Source organism: Mustelus asterias, chromosome 1, assembly GCF_964213995.1.
Source record: "Mustelus asterias chromosome 1, sMusAst1.hap1.1, whole genome shotgun sequence".
NCBI classification, from domain to species: domain Eukaryota; kingdom Metazoa; phylum Chordata; class Chondrichthyes; order Carcharhiniformes; family Triakidae; genus Mustelus; species Mustelus asterias.
Genome location: NC_135801.1, coordinates 56,739,017 through 56,758,500, shown reverse-complemented (window position 1 = coordinate 56,758,500; position 19,484 = coordinate 56,739,017). Strand labels below are relative to the sequence as shown.

The window sequence follows — 19,484 nt, the reverse complement described above, 5'->3', positions numbered from 1 at the left end:
AATGCTCCTCTAATCATGTGGTAGGCGTAGAGATTGATCTCTGGGGCACATTACACTGGTTGGAGGATGGTGGTTTTGGACATGAACTGAAAGCATTTTATGGTAGAATGCAAGGATGTCGACTGTACAATTTTGTTCCTGTGTCTTTTTAAATTGATGGTATGATCCTATGAGTTAAAGTTTTGCATCATCTGAAATAGATGGCCAAGATCACAAAAACAATTCATTTCCTAATGAAAAGGACAGACCTCGTTGACATCAAAATTTGAGAGAGCTGGGATACGAATTCAAATAGACTCTTGGAGGATGTAGATATCACATAGAGTGTGATGTTGATTAATTTTAGGGGTGAGATGGGGTGGGTTGTGATATTTTCATTCTACAATCTTAATTAATTTTGTTGTGTAGATGGAGTGGGATGCGTGTCAAAGATCAAAAAGCTAAGGTCAAAACAAATGTGTTTAATCACACCAAGATTAAGTCTTCTCAGCTTGAAACTTTGAAATGTACAATTGTGAACTGGAACAAAACAAAATAACTTTCATTGTTGTGTAGTATGGCAATAGTTTCTTATCATGACTTTCCCATCGGAAAGTCATCTTCAATCATAATTTTTATCAGCTAATGATTGCTTATTTAGCAAGATTCACACATTCTGAAGAGATTGTGGTTAATTGTGAGCTTGGTTAAATTATTTTAATTCTGCAGTATTTCCTTGTTTTGGAATGCATTGCGCTCAATCGAGGTTGTCACACTGAATGTGCAATTATGAATGGAAAACCCACCATGGTTGTTGATTTTAAAATTGTGATGTAGTGAGGGCAAGCATGGTTTTTTCCCCCCTTTGCTTTCTGATTTGATTTGATTTATTATTGTCGCATGTATTAGCATACAGTGAAAAGTATTGTTTCTTGTGTGCTATACAGACAAAGCATACCGTTCATAGAGAAGGAAACAAAGTGCAGGATGTTCTGCTTAAATTCTATTGAGATACAAGATCTTCCAACATTTTATGGATGCCTTTTCATATAACATGTTAAAAAAATAGTAATAAAACCAAAGTTGTTTTGCTATCGTGGTCTTGCAACATGCAGAAAAATTGTACAAGTCGCTAATGGTAATTGTGTTTTACTCGGTGCATTTATTAAGATGTCTTTGTTCTTGATTGGAAAAGTATTTCCATTACATATGTTTCAAAATTGCAATTTTTTATTTATTGGTAGTCATGCAAGAGTGTTTATTATTGCACATTTTTATTGTATTGACAGAATCCTTTGAAAAGTATTTCATCCACAGATGCCAACCAATAATGCAGGTTTATTTGTAGCATATTTGATGAATTTAATTGTCATGTTTTTTTCCAGTGTATTTGATGGCCATTCTGATGACAGTAGTATTAACATGTTTCTTATTCAAGTAACTTATTTGTAGTGAAAAAGGTATATTAATTCTGATACTATGTTGCAAACAAAACCAAAAGCTGAGACTTATTTTTGAAAGGAGGGATGAACTTGCATGTTAAATATAAAAGCAGTATGTGATTTAGTTTCTGCAGTTTACAGAGCTTTTTTCTATCCGTTTTGTTGCATTATGGCATTGGGTGCCACTCTTGGTTCATAATTTGTGGAGCAGTATGATTCAATTATTCAACAAATACAGTATGTGAAAAGAAAAATGTGCAAATACGATGGAGGGAAGATGTACATTTATGTCTGCAATATTCTTACAGATCCTTTGCGTGCTATCTTATTTACAATAATGTATTGTTTCCAACATTAGTGTTTTTCTTTCAAGTATGTTGAGCTTACTGGAGTAACTTTGATTCTTTAAACCATCATCATGTCACTCAAGGCCACTTTATCAATGCTCTTTTGGCCCCATACTAATTCAGTCTGACACATATTCCAATAACATTACCTCAATTCCAGTTTTAAAGCTGAATTTATTGCTGCACTTTTTGAAGTGCATCATTTAAAAATGGTTTCAACCCAAAACATCTAATAAATAAATAATGTGTATGGCTACTCAGTAGTAGATTTTCCAGACTAGAAATCATTCCATCGGATACTGAACAGTCCACTATCGGAGCAGCCTGTCAGATAAATCTTATAGTAGCTGAATTCATGTCCTGTAAATCACATGTTATTGTCTGAGCCTTCTGCCAGGTCATCTATTCTTTTCTCATTTATCAGAAGCAGATGTACCATATTACAAAACCAGTCTTATAAAGTGCTGGGTTTCAGCCAGCCTTAGGTGTCTTAGATGACAGCTTTTTTTCATACAGGGAAAGAAAGGTTGAAAAGATTTTGTTGGATGATCAAACAAAAAAATGCTGCCTTTTTCAAACTGGTGAGTACAGTATTTACATTCACCAGGTTGCTATTCAGAGAACAACATTTTTCCCTATTCATGCAAGACAAATAGACATTAAAATCTTGCAGAATCTTAGTATAGTTACAGGAGTGGTCAGTTATTTAATTGTGACTTTTGCAATTAGTGTTGATATGTTCATCTCAATTTCAAGTGTCAAGGCATGTAAACATTCCTTGACCAGTTATGGTTCCTAAAGTAATGTAAAGTGCTTTCTTAAATGTTCTTTGCCCATCTAGGTCTTGAAGACTCAGAAATAGTTGCAAGGCTTTTATTATGTGGTATTGATCATTTTTAGATGTTCATGCAAAAGAAAATATAAAGCGCAACTGCAAGCAAATAAGTACAAGTTCAGCATTTTCTGTTGGTTATAAGTTCATCTAATTGAGGTAATGTTGCAGCACTTCAAAATGCAACAGTATAACCGTGATAAGTAAAGTTACTTCACAATTTTAAATGAAACAAGGGCCCCAGTTTGGTGATATCAAATTAGATGGAACTGTAGTGTCAATGGGAACAAAATGTTGTAACGGGACGTTGATAGGTTAAGTGAATAAGTAAATTTTTGGCAGATGGAGTTCAATGCGGAGAAATGAGAGACCAAAGAGTGGGACCAAAGGAAAATAGATCAGAGTGTCTTCTAAATGGCGAAAAGTTATGAACCGCGGAGGAGCAAGGATAGATATGGGTCCAAGTACAAAAATCACTAAAAGCTACTCGGCATGTACGAAAAGCAATTTAAAAAAGGCCAGTGGAAGTTTGCCTTTATTTCATGGGGTGTGAAATACAAAAGGGTACAAGTCATATATTGCAGTTATGTACAGCTCTGGTTAGACCCAAGTTAGAGTATTGCATTCATTGTTGAGCATCACAACTCAAGAAGGCGATACTTGCTTTGAAGGAACATTGTGCAGATTCACATAAATGACACCTGGGTTAAAAGGGTTAAATTATTCAGGCAGATTATACAGTATTGATAAGGCTTTTGTTCCCTTGAGTCGAGGAGATTTAAGTGTTATCTAGTTGAGGTATTTAACGTGAGTTGTTAAGGCAGACAAAGAAAATTATTTCCTCTGGTGGGAGAATCCACATAATAGAATCTCATCAGTATCAATTTTCAACATTTGTTTCCAGGAACACGAACATTTAATTTGGTGTTGCCAGTAAACTTGGACTTTTTAAAAAAAAAAGTAAAATTGTCAAGCAACTTTTGTTTTGCTGCTTGTACTGCAACTGCTAAATGATTGAAAATAAAAGTTAAAGTTTATTTATTAGTCACAAGTAAGACACAGCAATGAAGTTCCTGTGAAATTTCCCTCGTCGCCACAGTTTGGCGCCTGTTCGGGTCAATGCAACTAATCAGCATGACTTTTGGACTGTGGGAGGAAACCAGAGCACCCGGAGGAAACCAATGCAGACACGGGGAGAACGTGCAAACTCCACAGAGACAGTGACCCAAGCCGGGAATCGAACCCGGGTCCCTGGCGCTGTGAAGCAGCAGTGCTAACCACTGTGCTACCGTGCAATTAGCCCAATCGAGTAAAGAAGTCTATTGACTTGTTCTGTGTTTCATTTTTTATTTGGACCGTTAGCAATTCTGTATCTTAAAAATCTTTTCCTCCAAAGACTAATTCTGGGACCAGTCTGGACCATGGGTGATCCTCGTGGAGCTGGATGTGTGGAATTGTGATCCATTTTGAAGATGTTTAGAAGCTTGGATATAGCTTTAAGAGACTACAGGCTTGCAAAATGTTGTCAGTGTTCACTGCCAAACAATAGATCTTCCCGCACTTGCCGGTTTTTGGCGGTTTTTCCAGAATGACAGCTGCTGAACATTTTCTGATTGAGATGATTTGATTTGATTTATTATTGTCACATGTATTAACATACAGTGAAAAGTATTGTTTCTTGCGCGCTATACAGACAAAACATACCGTTCATAGAGAAGGAAACGAGAGAATGCAGAATGTAGTGTTACAGTTATAGCTAGGGTGCAGAGAAAGATCAACTTAATGCAAGGTACGTGCATTCAAAAGTCTGACAGCAGCAGGGAAGAAGCTGTTCTTGAGTCAGTTGGTACATGACCTCAGACTTTTGTATCTTTTTCCCGACGGAAGAAGGTAGAAGAGAGAATGTTCGGGGTGCGTGGGGTCCTTAATTATGCTGGCTGCTTTGCCGAGGCAGCGGGAAGTGTAGACGCAGTCAATGGATGGGAGGCTGGTTTGCGTGATGGATTGGGCTACATTCACGACCTTTTGTAGTTTCTTGTGGTCTTGGGCAGAGCAGGAGCCACACCCAGTTGTGATACGACCAGAAAGAATGTTTTATATGGTGCATCTGTAAAAGTTGGTGAGGGTCATAGCTGACATGCCAAATTTCCGTAGTCTTCTGAGAAAGTAGAGGTGTTGGTGGGCTTTCTTAACTATAATGTCGGCATGGGGGGACCTGGACGGGTTGTTGGTCATCTGGACACCTAAAAACTTGAAGCTCTCGACCCTTTCTACTTCGTGCCCGTTAATGTAGACAGGGGCATGTTCTCTTTTACGCTTCCTGAAGTCGATGACAATTTCCTTCGTTTTGTTGACATTGAGGGAGAGATTATTGTTGCCACACCAGTTCACCAGATTCTCTATCTCATTCCTGTACTCTGTCTCGTCATTGTTTGAGATCCGACCCACTGTGGTGGTGTTGTCAACAAACTTGAAAATCAAATTGGAGGGGAATTTAGCCACACAGTCATAGGTGTATGAGGAATATAGTAGGGGGCTGAGAACACAGCCTTGTGAGACACTGGTGTTGAGGATTATCGTGGAGGAGGTGTTGTTGCCTGTCCTTGCTGATTGTGGTCTGTGAGTTAGGAAGTTCAGGATCCAGTCACAGAGGGAGGTGACGAGGCCCAGGCCACGGAGTTTGGAGATGAGTTTCATGGGAATAATAGTGTTGAAGGTTGAGCTGTAGTCAATAAATAGGAATCCTTGTTATCTAGGTACTCCAGGGTTGAGTGCAGGGCCAGGGAAATGGCGTCTGCTGTGGACCTGTTGCAGTAGTAGGCAAACTGTAGTGGATCCAGGTAGTCTGGGAGGCTGGAATTGATTCGTGCCATGACTAAACTTTCAAAGCACTTCATAATGATGGATGTAGGAGCCACCGGCCGATAGTCATTAAGGCACGTTGCTTGGTTTTTCTTAGGTACCGGGATGATGGTCGCCTTCTTGAAGCAGATAGGGACCTCAGATTGTTGTAAAGAGAGGTTGAAGATGTCTGTGAATACCTCTGCCAGCTGATCCGCGCAGGATCTAAGTGCACGTCCGGATACTCCATTCGGGCCAGTTGCTTTCCGTGGGTTGACCTTCAAGAAAGCTGCTCTGACATCTGCAATGGTGACCCCAGATTCAGGTTCATCCAGGTCTTCCAGGGTAGAGAGCATGCTCTTGCTAACCTCTTGCTCAAAACGGGCGTAGAATGCATTGAGCTCATCAGGGAGAGGTGCGTTGGAGCCGACGATTTTACATGCCTTCATCTTGTAGCCTATTATGACCTTGCCATAGTCGATGGGGGTCGGTGTGGCTAGCCTGGGACTCTAGCGTGGTCTGGCACTGTCTTTTGGCATCTTTGATGGATCTCCTTAGATCGTATCTGGCTTTCTTGTATCAGTCAGTGTCGTCTGACTTGAACGCCTCAGACCTGGACTTCAGCACGCAGTGGATATCCCTGTTCATCCATGGTTTCTGGTTGGGGAATACGCGGATTTGCTTCTTTGGCACACAGTCTTCTACACACTTACTGATGAAGTCAGTTACCGTAGTGGTGTACTCGTTCAGGCTGGTTGCAGAGTTTTTAAATACTGACCAGTCCACTACAAGCAGTCCCGTCGGAGATCATCCGATTCCTCAGACCAACATTGCACGACTCTCTTTGATGGATTCTCCCGCTTTAGTTTTTGCTTGTAAGCTGGGAGCAGGAGCACAGCCTTGTGTTCTGATTTGCCAAAGTGTGGGCGGGCGATAGAGTGGTAGGTATGTTTGATATTTGTGTAGCAGTGGTCTAGGATGTTTGGGGCTCTGGTGGAACAGGAGACATGTTGGTGGTAACTTGGTAGTACGCTCTTGAGCTTGGCCTGATTGATGACCTTAAAATTAACAGAAAATGATGAAGTATTGCTCTTTGATTGCAATTACACTTCACATTTTCCTTTGCTTGAATATCTTTTAAAAATGACTGTTGTAAAAGCTTTGCACTCATCTCAGAAACTCTCAAATCCTGATGAACAATGAACATTTAAGGTTCCCACTTTACCCTACACTTGGAACTAACTGGTCAAGGAACTTTTGTCTTGGATTAATGCTAACATTCAATTTACTGTTTTTTTTATGCCTTTTAGTGGTATCAATACACGGACCCCGGAATCTCTCCACTCCTCCATAATTCCTTGCTTCTCACCATTTAGAATATGCTCTGATCTACCTTTCTTGGATCTGGAGTGGATGACCTAATTCTTCTCTACATTGAAACACATGTGCCTTTGCAGCTTGTTACTATCACTGGTACTCTTTACTGTGCCTTTTAACTTGGTATTGTGTATAAACCTGCATCTATATCTCTCTCTTCCTTAATCCAAGTCATTCTTTAACCGAGTGAAAAGCTGAGACTTCAATACTTAACCTCATCACATCTTGTCAGTTTTAGTACATACCCATTATTCCCATTTTCTGTCTCCTATCTCCTAACCAACTCCCTACCAAAATCACCAAAACATTTTCTTCAATTTCATGCTTTAAATTTCTTATGTGGAATCTTATCTGGAAATCTGTTTATATAAAATCCTTTATTGAACACATTAGTTACCTCAAAAAATTCAACTCTGTTCATTAGATAAGACCTAACTCTTCACAGATCTTTCTGATTAACCCATACTTGTGCAATTGCTCAGTCACACTGCCCTTAAAAGCAGTTCAAGTAATTTCTCCAAAATGGGTATTAGATTATTAATCTTATAATTTTCCAGCGATTTCTTCACATACTTATTCTCATGCCCTGAGATGAAAATGCTTCAAAGCGGGGGGATTATAATTGCTCAGTTTGCCTTGAAGAAAGCAAAGATCCCCCTCCCCCCCGCCCCCCCCTTGAGTTCCATGGCCACCATTGTTCCTTCAGAGCTTGTGACCTGACACACATTTTGGGAACGCCTATTTTCTATTTTAGTAAAAATCTCTACTTTCTCCAATATTATTTGTTTAATTATATTTGTTATTTGGCTTTTAATTTAAACACCTTGAAAACATTCCAATTTAATGACACAAACAAGAACAGTAATTGACTCTTTTTAATTCATTCAACTATTTCGTCCTTTTTTTAACACTTCGGGTAATAAGTCAAACTTAAACAGTTGCAACTCATTAACTCTTTTACTGAACTTTAACGCTTAACTGAACATCAACTCTCATCTGCATTTAACTCTTAACTGCACATTAACTTTAACTGAATATTAACTTTAATTATTTAACTGAAAATAGACACTACCGAGTTTAGGAAAAACCTTGGCCAAGAAATATCCCTGATGTACAATCTATCTTCTCTGAAGCATCCTTCAGGATACATGTCTTACAATGGTTAGTCTCTATTGAGTTGTCACTGGCAAACAAAGGACTGCAGTGACTTTTATCCATAAATCTTCCACTTGCTTCCAGAAAATTCTCTGTCATCCAGCCAACTGTGTAACCAGAAACAAATCACACAGTTTGAACATACAATGTAATTACTTGCAAATGTCGCCATTACGCTTGCTTCACATGACATGTACCACACATAAAGGCAATAAAAGTCGATGCCACAATGTTTGAGTCAATGTAAACAACTTCCCTTATTTGTTTAACAAAGGAAGCTTCAGATCACAGTCTCCAGACCAGAGTAACTTTACAACCTGCATCTCGTTTTAATTATGTTGACCAAAAATCCCAGCATGCTTCACTCTCAGCCAGAATAGCCATTTTAAAGCCACTATTGCCATTATTGTTGTCAAATCATTGTTGTAGTCATTCTTTCTCTGTCCACATATTAAATCAAGAAAGCTCCTTCCATTGATGTATTTTTGTTCTTCTTGCATCTCTGGTACGTTATCCTCCTCTAACATGTGGACTGTAGGATAATGTGTCTGAATAAATTGATCTCAGCCAAAAGTGCTGCAATGCTGCAATTAGAATCTGTGCCTATGAGTTTAGGAATGTAAAATTAGCTGGTGCCCTCACTCCTTATCAGCTTCTGGGGATCCCTGCCAATAGTCATTTGATTTGATTTGATTTATTATTGTCACATGTATTAACATACAGTGAAAAGTATTGTTTCTTGCACGTTATACAGGCAAAACATACAGTCATCACGAAGGAAATGAGAGAGTGCAGAATGTAGTGTTACAGTCATAGCTAGGGTGTAGAGAAAGATCAACTTAATGCAAGGTAAGTGCAATCAAAAGTCTGACAGCAGCAGGGAAGAAGCTGTTCTTGAGCCAGTTGGTATGTGACCTCAGACTTTTGTATCTTTTTCCCGACGGAAGAAGGTGGAAGAGAGAATGTCCGGGGTGCGTGGGGTCCTTAATTATGCTGGCTGCTTTGCCAAGGCAGCGGGAAGTGTAGATAGAACCAATGAATGGGAGGCTGGTTTGCGTGATGGATTGGGCTACATTCACGACCTTTTGTCGTTCCTTGCGGTCTTGGGCAGAGAAGGAGCCATACCAAGCTGTGATACAACCAGAAAGAATGTTTTTTATGGTGCATCTGTAAAAGTTGGTGAGAGTCGTAGTTGACATGCCAAATTTCCTTAGTCTTCTGAAAAAGAACAGGTCCCTAACACACATTCCTGTGTGTTAGGGAAGGATTATATCAGGCTTGGCTGTAATGATTCCAGTAAATGAACAACATGATGATATTCATTGTTTCGACTCATCATGGGTATGAGGCTATTTGGGTAAGGTCTTGCAGAATCGCTGATCCTCTTCCACCGTTTTTGGGGAAGGAGAGAAATTGGTTTAAGTAAAAGATTTAAGAAACAAAAAGAATAGTTGAATAATCTTTTTTAATGTAAAGAATTTTGTCAAGAGCTTCCCCCCCCCCCCCATTGAAGTGGTTTAATAGCTCAGTGTACTCTGCGTGTTTGCATTATTTGTACAATGCAAAATTGAAAATTTGCTAAATGCAGGGAAGCAGCCAATATAATAGGACTTTGATTTAACTATTTATTTAAGTACATTTGAGGCCAAAACTATATTATGCACTTCATTTTTAACAACAAAATATCCACATTTTTTGGAATGATTTTAATTTTTCTGTATTTTCTTTTGTTATAACGCAAACTGAATTTATAAAATAGAGGATATCAAAATCAAGAAAAAAATGTTAGCACTTTAAAAATTAAAATATGCTGCTGCCACTGGAAATCAGCTATGTCAAGCAATTATCAGAGTGGTTAAATTTTTCTGGTCTCTGGAACTCTTCCTGTATTAATGTATGGCATAACATGAGATCTATTCCATTCCTGAAAATCTACTTTTAGGTGCCAAAACTATGTGGAATATTCACTGGGGAAAAAGTGTACTTAAAACACGTTTATGTAATTGGAATTTCCCACTCAGCCACAAAGTAGGTTCGGAGGGAGATGACTTTTGACCCAAATCTATTTTATTGATTCACGTCAATTGCATCATATCCCTCTATATCTCCAGAAAAAAACATATATAGTTACCTTTTTAAAAAATCTCAGCACTGATAATCGTAAGTCCATATATGTTCACATACAAGTGGTCAATCAAACTTCTCTTGGGGATCAAGTGTAAGTACTGAAATGAATCAAAATTCTTTAATGTGATGCAGTTATCCCCATATCTAATTCTACAGTTCACCACATATTCTAGTTGCCATGTCATCACACTACTTCATTAAGTATCACCACCTTTATCAGTATCCAATTTTCCCTTTCAAACATTGTGTATTTTACTGTTTTTGACACTTTATGTTTTTTAATTAAATCTTTGTGCACTTTACATAGGATTGTATAAAATATACAACACAAGAACAGGCCATTTCACCCAATCAGTCCATATCAGCATTTACACTGCATCTTGCCTCATTTGAATCTATTGTAGTAACTCTCCAGTCCTTCTCTCTCATATGTTTGTCCAGCTTCCACTTAAGTGCATTTATACTATTCATTTCAACCACTTTCTATGGTAACGGGAGTTCCACGTTCTCACCACTTTTTTGTTAAAGAAGTTTCTTCTGAATTCCCTATTTCCTGGTGACTGTCCATATTGATAACCCTAAATCATGTTCTTCTGCACAAGTGGAAACATTTTTCTGTATCCATTCTATCAAAACTTTTATAATTTCTAAGTCCTCTGTTGGGTCACCCTCAGCCTTCTTTTCTCTCGGGGAAAAGAGACCTAGCTAGTTCATTCTTTCCGGATATGTATGCAAATCTGGTGTCATACTTGTAAATCATCTCTGCATCCTCTCCAGTACCTTTGTAAATGTTTTATATTGTGGCGACCAGACTGTTTCTGACTGTAAAATTCCTGACACTTTCTGGAGAGGTTCGATTGCTGGTCTATGTTTAAAGGAGAAAGGAGAGATTCTCCTTTCAAATTTGGTGCTTGGTTCTGGCCAGAGTTGGTTCATAATTCCAAATGACATATTGGTAAAAGACGTAAGAACTTAAATAGGAGCAGAGGTAGGCCATATTTGACCTCCTGAGCCTGTTCTGTCACTCAATATATTAGGGACCAGACCAGAAACTCCAAGGTATATTTTGCGGTTAGCCAAGACCCCCAACTTTTGCATTTGATTTTGGCATTAGGGTGAACATAAGGTATTTAGCTTCAGGTATGTTGCAATTGATCCACTAGGAAACTTTCATACAAAACAAACTTCATTTAAGAACACAGCTTGAATATAACAAAGAATTAGCATAACTTTAACCAAATTAAAATACTTAAACATGACAAAGTATAATTCTTAACAATTAGCTATCTCTGTTGTTCCAATTTAAAACAGTTTCCCCACAGACATACATCCTCAGAATTAGTTAGCACAAAAACCAAGTATGCACATATGGTGCTAGATTTCCAGCCTTTTAAGACATTTTGGACAGAGATCCAGTTTCCAGATTTCAGAGACAGAAAGGGATTCCTCTCTCTGCAGCTTTCAAGTAGCAACTAACTTTGAATTCTCAGAGAAGGATCCGTTCTCACACAGCAGGATCTCCGAGAAAGAGACTTAGTTCCTGGCAGATTCCAGTCTCCAACTTCAGAGGAATAAAAAGAGAGTCACTGCTCTCTCTGAATTCAAAGCAGCATCTAAAAAAGCAACTAAGTCTGAATTGTTTGTGTAAGCCTAGCTCCACCCAGTCATATGACCTTACCTATCAATCAAGCCCTAGTCTGTAAATTCCCAGGGAAACACTAAAAAAAAACAGCATTAGTCCAGATTAAAACAAACAATGTAGCAATTAAGATCAATTATGCTGTAGCAGTAACAACGCAGTGCTGTTGGGTACAGACCCAGTGGCTCTGATTAGAACAGACTGTTTAAAAAAAAATCCTGCACAACAACATGACTCAAATGCATTTATTAAAGACACATGGGGAGGCAATGGCCTAGTGGTATTATCACTGGACCATTAATCTAGAAATGCAACTAATGTTCTGGGAACCCGGGTTCGAATCCTGCCACACAGATGGTGGAATTTGAATTTTAAAAGAATCTGGAATCAAGAATCTACTGATGACCATGAAACCATTGTCGATTGTCGGAAGAACCCATCTGGTTCACTAATGTCCTTTCAGGAAGGAAATCTGCCGTCCTTAACTGGTCTGGCCTACATGTGACCCCAGAGTCACAACAATGTGGTTGACTCTCAACCGTTCCCCCCCCCCCCCCCCCCCGGTAACTAGGGATGGGCAATAAATGCTGGCCAGCCAGCAACACCCATGTCCCATGAATGAATTTTTAAAAAAAGAATTGAATTAAAATATCGTCACAACTGACCCAGAAATATATTCAATGTCTTCGCCTCCACAGTGCTCTGGGATCGAGAATTTGAAGATTCAGAGCCCTCTGAGAGAAGGTATTCCTCCTTATTTTTGTCTTAAATGGGCACAGTAGGAAGTCTCTCAACTTCTCACCTGATGAAGGAGCAGTGCTCCGAAAGCTTGTGTTTCCAAATAAACCTGTTGGACTTTAACCTGGTGTTATGTGCCCACCCCTGTCCAATGCTGGCATCTCCGCATCCTGTCTTAAAAGGGTAGTTTCTTCTTCTGAAATTATACCTCATTCGTGATTCCCCAACAAGAGGAATTATCCTCTTTGCATCCAACCTGTCGTGTATCCCTGTGGTGAACCATCGTTGGTTCACCACTGGGGTTGTTGTTATGGGGGTTGTACTATGTTGTTGGGTTAGGGTGTTTACCTGTCCTAAGGGTTATCATGGCACACTCCAGTGGGGTCCCGCCTCCGGTGGCAGGGTATAAGACCCCCTGCTCCGGCAGGACCCCTTCAGTCTGAACGGGTGAATTTGTGTTAGTAGTTTCATTGTTAATGTATTAAAGCCTTCAGTTCTAAAGCCTTGTTTCCGGGTGCTCATTGAGGTGCATCAATTTAATACATTAACTGAGAATATGGAACAGATCCTAAAACCGGATCGTCTGACATTGGACCCACGTGCGGTCGGTGCAGCTAACACGTTCGAACATTGGTGGAAGTGCTTCGAGGACTACCTGGCAGCCTCGGTAGCTATCACTACAGACAGTGATAGACTCCAGGTCCTCCACGCAAGGGTAAGCGACACGATTTACCTAGCCATTCGTGCAGCTTCCACTTACCAGGGTGCCGTCGAGCTCCTAAAGAATAGGTACATTACGCCACCCAACGAGATTCACGCTCGTTATCTCCTCGCTACACGACGTCGGCAGTCGGGCGAGACCATAGAAGACTACGCCAATGAACTCCTGCAGCTTGCCAGGGGTTGTGACTGTAAGGATGTCTCCGCCGAGCAGTACATGCAAGACCTCGCCCGAGACGCGTTCGTAGCAGGGGTAGGGTCCTCGTACATCAGACTTAAATTATTAGAAAAGGGGAAACTCAACTTGACCCAGGCAATGGGGATGGCCGTGAGGTTGGAGGCGGCGTCGAAGAGCTTGGCGCTGTACCCCGAGGACCACGTGCAGTCAACGTGGTTGGAGCAAGCTCTGCTCCCTCCTCGCCCCGCGAACCCGCGCTCCCAGATCGATTCGACGACGGCGGCAGCTCCAGGTGGCCAGCGATGCTATTTTTGCGGTGGGGCTAAGCATCCACGGCAACAGTGTCCGGCAAGAACGGCAATCTGCAGCCAGTGCGGTAAAAAAGGCCACTACGGCAAAGTCTGCAGGTCCAAACCTAAAAACGGCAGTGCAGCTTGTAACCCTCCTGAACGGAGACCATCTCTTTCGGCGTCGCAGTACCCACGAGGTCCGACCATGTGCGATCTCAGGACGGCGCCATCGTGGCAGACAGAGGAGGAGGAAGACCACCAGGAGTCGCTGCGCTTGGAGCCCTCGGCCACATGCGATTCATGGGGGCGGCCATCATGGTCCACGACGACTAGGAGCGACCAGCAGGGGTCCTCAGCATCCACATCGGCAGCATGCAGTGACGCCCAGGGGCCAACGGTGGCGTCGATCTCTCTGGATCAGACCAGGCATTACAGACTGGAACATTCCATGATGGAGGTAAAGGTTAGTGGCAGAACTGTGAATTGTCTGTTTGACAGTGGGAGCACCGAAAGTTTCATACACCCTGAAACTGCTAAAAGGTGTGGACTCCGGGTTCTCCCTGCCAAACAGACAATTTCCATGGCATCACGGTCCCGGTCTGTACCGATCCAAGGACAATGTATGGTAACTCTTGAGGTACAGGGCACAGTTTACGAGCAATACAGGCTCCTTGTGCTACCTCACCTTTGCGCGCCAATTCTCCTCGGACTAAACTTTATGGCCCACATGAGGAGTGTGATCCTACAGTACGGTGGGCCACTCCCTTCACTGGCAGTAGGGAACCAGCCGCAGCCTCCAAATTGCCCAAAGCGCCCCGCGTGCAATCTATCCACCCTGAAGGTCACGACACCATCCCTTTTTAAAAATCTGGTACCTGGCTGCAAGCCCATCGCTACTAAAAGTAGGCGTTACAGCGCTGAGGACCGGATCTTTATTAGATCTGAGGTTCAGCGGCTCCTCAAGGAAGGGATCATACAGGCCAGTGCTAGTCCGTGGAGAGCGCAGGTCGTGGTAGTCAAAAGCGGGAACAAACCTCGGATGGTCATCGACTATAGTCAGACCATTAATAGATACACGCAGCTGGATGCGTATCCTCTCCCGCGCATTTCTGATATGGTCAATCAGATTGCGCAGTACCGAGTGTTTTCTACCATAGACCTTAAGTCCGCCTACCATCAACTCCCCATCCGCCCAGAGGACCGACAATATACGGCTTTTGAGGCGGATGGTCGTCTATACCAATTCCTCAGGGTTCCATTTGGTGTCACCAATGGGGTCTCGGTCTTCCAGCGTGCTATGGACCGAATGGTGGACCAGAACGGGTTGCGGGCTACCTTCCCGTACCTGGATAACGTCACCATCTGCGGCCATGACCAGCAGGACCACGACACGAATCTCCAACACTTTCTACGCACTGCATCTCGCCTGAATCTGACCTATAACAGGGAGAAGTGCGTATTCCGTACGCGTAGGTTAGCCATCCTCGGATACGTGGTGGAAAACGGGGTCATTGGCCCTGATCCAGACCGTATGCGCCCACTCACTGAACTTCCCTTGCCCGCTAGCACGAAAGCACTGAGGAGATGCCTCGGGTTCTTTTCGTATTATGCACAGTGGGTCCCCAACTACGCGGACAAAGCTCGTCCGCTCATTAAGTCCACGACCTTCCCACTTACGCCGGAGGCCCAATTGGCCTTCAAGGTTTTGAAAAGCGACATCTCGAAAGCCACGATGCACGCGGTGGATGAATCCATCCCTTTCCAGGTGGAGAGTGATGCATCGGACTTCGCCCTAGCCGCCACACTAAACCAGGCAGGCAGGCCCGTCGCGTTTTTTTCCCGCACCCTTCAAGGCCCAGAGATTCGGCACTCAGCGGTGGAAAAGGAGGCTCAGGCCATTGTGGAGGCAGTCAGACACTGGCGCCATTACCTGGCAGGTAAGCGGTTCACCCTGATCACGGATCAACGATCCGTGGCGTTTATGTTCAGTAACACGCAGAGGGGCAAGATCAAGAACGATAAGATCTTGCGGTGGAGAATGGAGCTCTCCACCTATAATTACGATATTATGTATCGTCCAGGGAAGCTCAATGAGCCCTCGGATGCCCTCTCGCGCGGAACATGCGCCATCATGCAGGAGGACCGCTTGAAGGCTCTCCACAATGATCTGTGTCATCCTGGAGTCACCAGACTCTACCACTTCATAAAAGCCCGCAACCTACCCTACTCGGTGGAGGAGGTCAGGTCAGTTACTAGAAGTTGTCGGATTTGCGCAGAATGCAAACCACACTTTTATCGACCAGACCGGGCACATTTGGTCAAGGCCACTCGCCCTTTTGAGAGGCTGAGTGTAGATTTTAAGGGCCCCCTTCCCTCAACGGATCGGAATGTCTATTTTCTTAACATAATAGACGAATTTTCCCGGTTTCCGTTTGTTTTCCCCTGTGCGGACACGTCGACTGCCACCGTCATCAAGGCATTCAGTGAGCTTTTTACCCTGTTCGGGTACCCCTGCTATATTCATAGCGACAGGGGCTCGTCGTTCATGAGCAACGACTTGAGGCAATTCCTGCTCTCATTCGGGATTGCCTCTAGTAGAACCACGAGCTACAACCCTAGGGGTAACGGACAGGTGGAAAGGGAGAATGCTACAGTCTGGAAGGCTGTCCTACTGGCACTGAAATCCAAGGGCCTTCCAGTCTCCCGGTGGCAGGAGGTCCTTCCAACTGCGCTCCATTCTATCCGCTCCCTCCTGTGTACGGCAACCAATGCTACTCCCCACGAGAGGATGTTCTCATTCCCTCGGAAGTCGTCCTCGGGGACCTCATTGCCAGCCTGGTTGACGTACCCAGGACCCGTCCTTCTGCGGCGCCATGTGAGGGCTCGCAAGTCCGACCCCTTGGTCGAACCGGTCCAACTCCTCCACGCCAACCCTCAGTATGCCTATGTGGCATATCCTGACGGGCGAGAGGACACTGTCTCCATTAGAGACCTGGCGCCCGCAGGGGACGTAGCAACTCCTGTCGCTCCTATTCCCCCAGTCACAGATCCACTACTCCTCATTACTTCCCCAGACGTGGCGCGGTCAGCACCGGGACCAGTGCATAACACTTTTACTCCCATGTACAGCTTGCCTGAGACTCGGAGATCGGCGCCACCATCATCACCACCACCACCACCACCAAACGTTCCAGGATCCCCTACACCATCGCCTCATCAGGGTCGGCCGGCCCGGGAGTCTTTGAGGGGACAGCCAGATGTTGCTTTGAGAGAGCCACCGCAAGCACCTGCTCCGGTTTCGCAACCGGTGTTGAGAAGATCGCAGCGTCGGTGTGGTCCTCCAGACCGTCTGGACTTGTGAATCCTGTTATTTTTTTGTCATTGTCTGTTTTCATCCACCCCGCCACCTTTGGTTCCTAAAGGAGGGGTGAATGTGGTGAACCATCGTTGGTTCACCACTGGGGTTGTTGTTATGGGGGTTGTACTATGTTGTTGGGTTAGGGTGTTTACCTGTCCTAAGGGTTATCATGGCACACTCCAGTGGGGTCCCGCCTCCGGTGGCAGGGTATAAGACCCCCTGCTCCGGCAGGACCCCTTCAGTCTGAACGGGTGAATTTGTGTTAGTAGTTTCATTGTTAATGTATTAAAGCCTTCAGTTCTAAAGCCTTGTTTCCGGGTGCTCATTGAGGTGCATCAATCCCCTCACCCCCAACCGGTTCAATCTTGTCTCATAAGACAGCCCCTTCATTCCAGGTACACTGTAGTGAAAGTTTTTTGAACTGTCTCCAATGCAAATATATCTCCCTGAGTAAGGAGACCCTATCTATAGACAGTACTCTTGGCATAGTTGCATCAACATTTGAGTATCGTAGCACGATCTCCCTTCTTTATTCTAAGGGATGACATATAAAAGGCCAAGATTTGATTTGCCTGCCGAATTAATCGCTGTACCTACTTGCTAACTGTTTTGTGTTTCCTGCGTGAGACGCCATGATCCCTCTGTCGTTGCTCTTTGCAGTCTTTCTTCATTTAAATAATTTCTGCTTTTCTATTCTTCCTACCAAAGTGGATGATCTCACGTTTTCCCCACTTTATACTCCATTTGTAATTTTTTGCCTACTCTCTTAACCTACCTGTATCCCTTTGCAGACGCTTTGTATCCTTCTCAACGTTCCTTTCTATGTTTGTATTGTCAGCAAATTTGGTGATCATACATTTAGTGTCTTCTTTCAAGTCAAATTAGGAGTGACTGCGCCTCCCCCCGCCAAACAAAGCGTTTGTGATCCAAATAGTATCTTTATTGCAATAATACTACTTTCATACAGAATGTTTGGTTATTCTTTGAAAATTTTCAGAATCAGAACTTCTCACTCTGGAAAAGCCACAGAAAGCTATCCATGTGTAAAATCAAACTTAGGAATGCAAATACAAATTTTGCCAAAGGTCTGGCCTTTCAACTTGTCGTTTTTAAAATCTTTTATGTGATATGGGCATTGCTGGCTAGGCCAGCAATTTATCTGTCCATCCTGAATGCCCCTTGTGAATTTGGTGATGAGCTGCTGCAGTCCATATGCTGTAGGTACATCCAAAGTGATGTTAGGAGAGGAGTTTGAGGATTTTGATCCAGTAGCAGTGAAGGAATGATGAGATAGTTCCAATTCAAGATCGTACATGGCTTGGAGGAGAACTTGCAGGTGGTGGTGTTTGTGAGCATGTTGCCTTGTCCCTCACCTGACAGTGGTTATGGGTTTGGAAGATGCTGCGGAAGGAGCTTTGGTGGGTTGCTGTAGTGCATTGTGTGTATGGTACATGCTGCTGCCACATTGCATCAATGATGGATGGGTACCAACTAAGTGGGCTGCTTTGTCCTTGATCATTTTGAACTTATTGAGTGTTGTTGCAGCTTCACACATCCAGGCAAATGGAAAATATTCTATTACACTCCTGACTTGTGCCTTATGGATGGAGGACAAGCTTTCGTGGATCGGAAGCGAGTTACTTGCCTTAACATTCTCAGCCTCTACCCCTCTCCGGTAACTGCAGTATTTATGTGGCTGGTCCAGTTCAATTTCTGGTCAGTGGTAACCCTAGAATGTTGATGGTGGGTGTTTTTGGATAATGCCTTTAAATATCAATGGGAGATTGTCTCTTATTGGAGATGGTCATTGCTTTGCATTTACTTTGCACAAATGTTACTTGCCACTTATCAGCCCAAGCTTTAATGTTGTCCAAGTCTTTCTGCATATGGACATTGACTGTTTCAGTATCTGAGTCATTGCAAATGTTATTAAATGTTGCGCAATCCTCAGTAAACATCCCCATTTTTGACCTTATGACAGTGGGAAGGTCAGTGAAGCAGCTAAAGATGGTTTGGCCTAGGATACTTTCTTGAGAAACTTCTACAGTAATGTCCTGGGACTGAGGTGATTGACCTTCAGCAACCGCAGTCGTCTTCCTCTTTGCTCAGTGGGATTCCAACCATTGGATAGCTTTTCCTCTGATTATCACTGGTTCTTGATGCCATGCTCAGTCAAATAGTTGGACCAAGGCTTTAATGAGGCCCGAAGCCAAGGGCCCCTGGTGTCTATTGTCATTGAATATGAATGTCCAATTGGGAACTAATTCTCGCCTCTGCCCCCACCCTCAGTTGAAAAGATAGGTTTGCATCTAATGGACTTAATATTATTAAAGAAATAGGTGGTATTTATTTGAAATCTGCCTGTTATAATTTCAGTATCTATTATTGAAGGAACCAGTTTTCAAACTATCTATCTGCCTTTTGTTTTGGAATAATCGTGTTGCTCAGCTTGAGAAGGCAA

At 42.9% G+C, this 19,484-nt stretch overlaps 1 protein-coding gene across 1 annotated transcript in view; it reads left to right on the top strand.

Moving 5' to 3' along the window:
• lrba (LPS-responsive vesicle trafficking, beach and anchor containing) overlaps positions 1-19,484 on the top strand; it is a 901,160-nt gene that overhangs the window by 304,100 nt on the left and 577,576 nt on the right. The gene's annotated exons all lie outside the window — the stretch shown is intronic.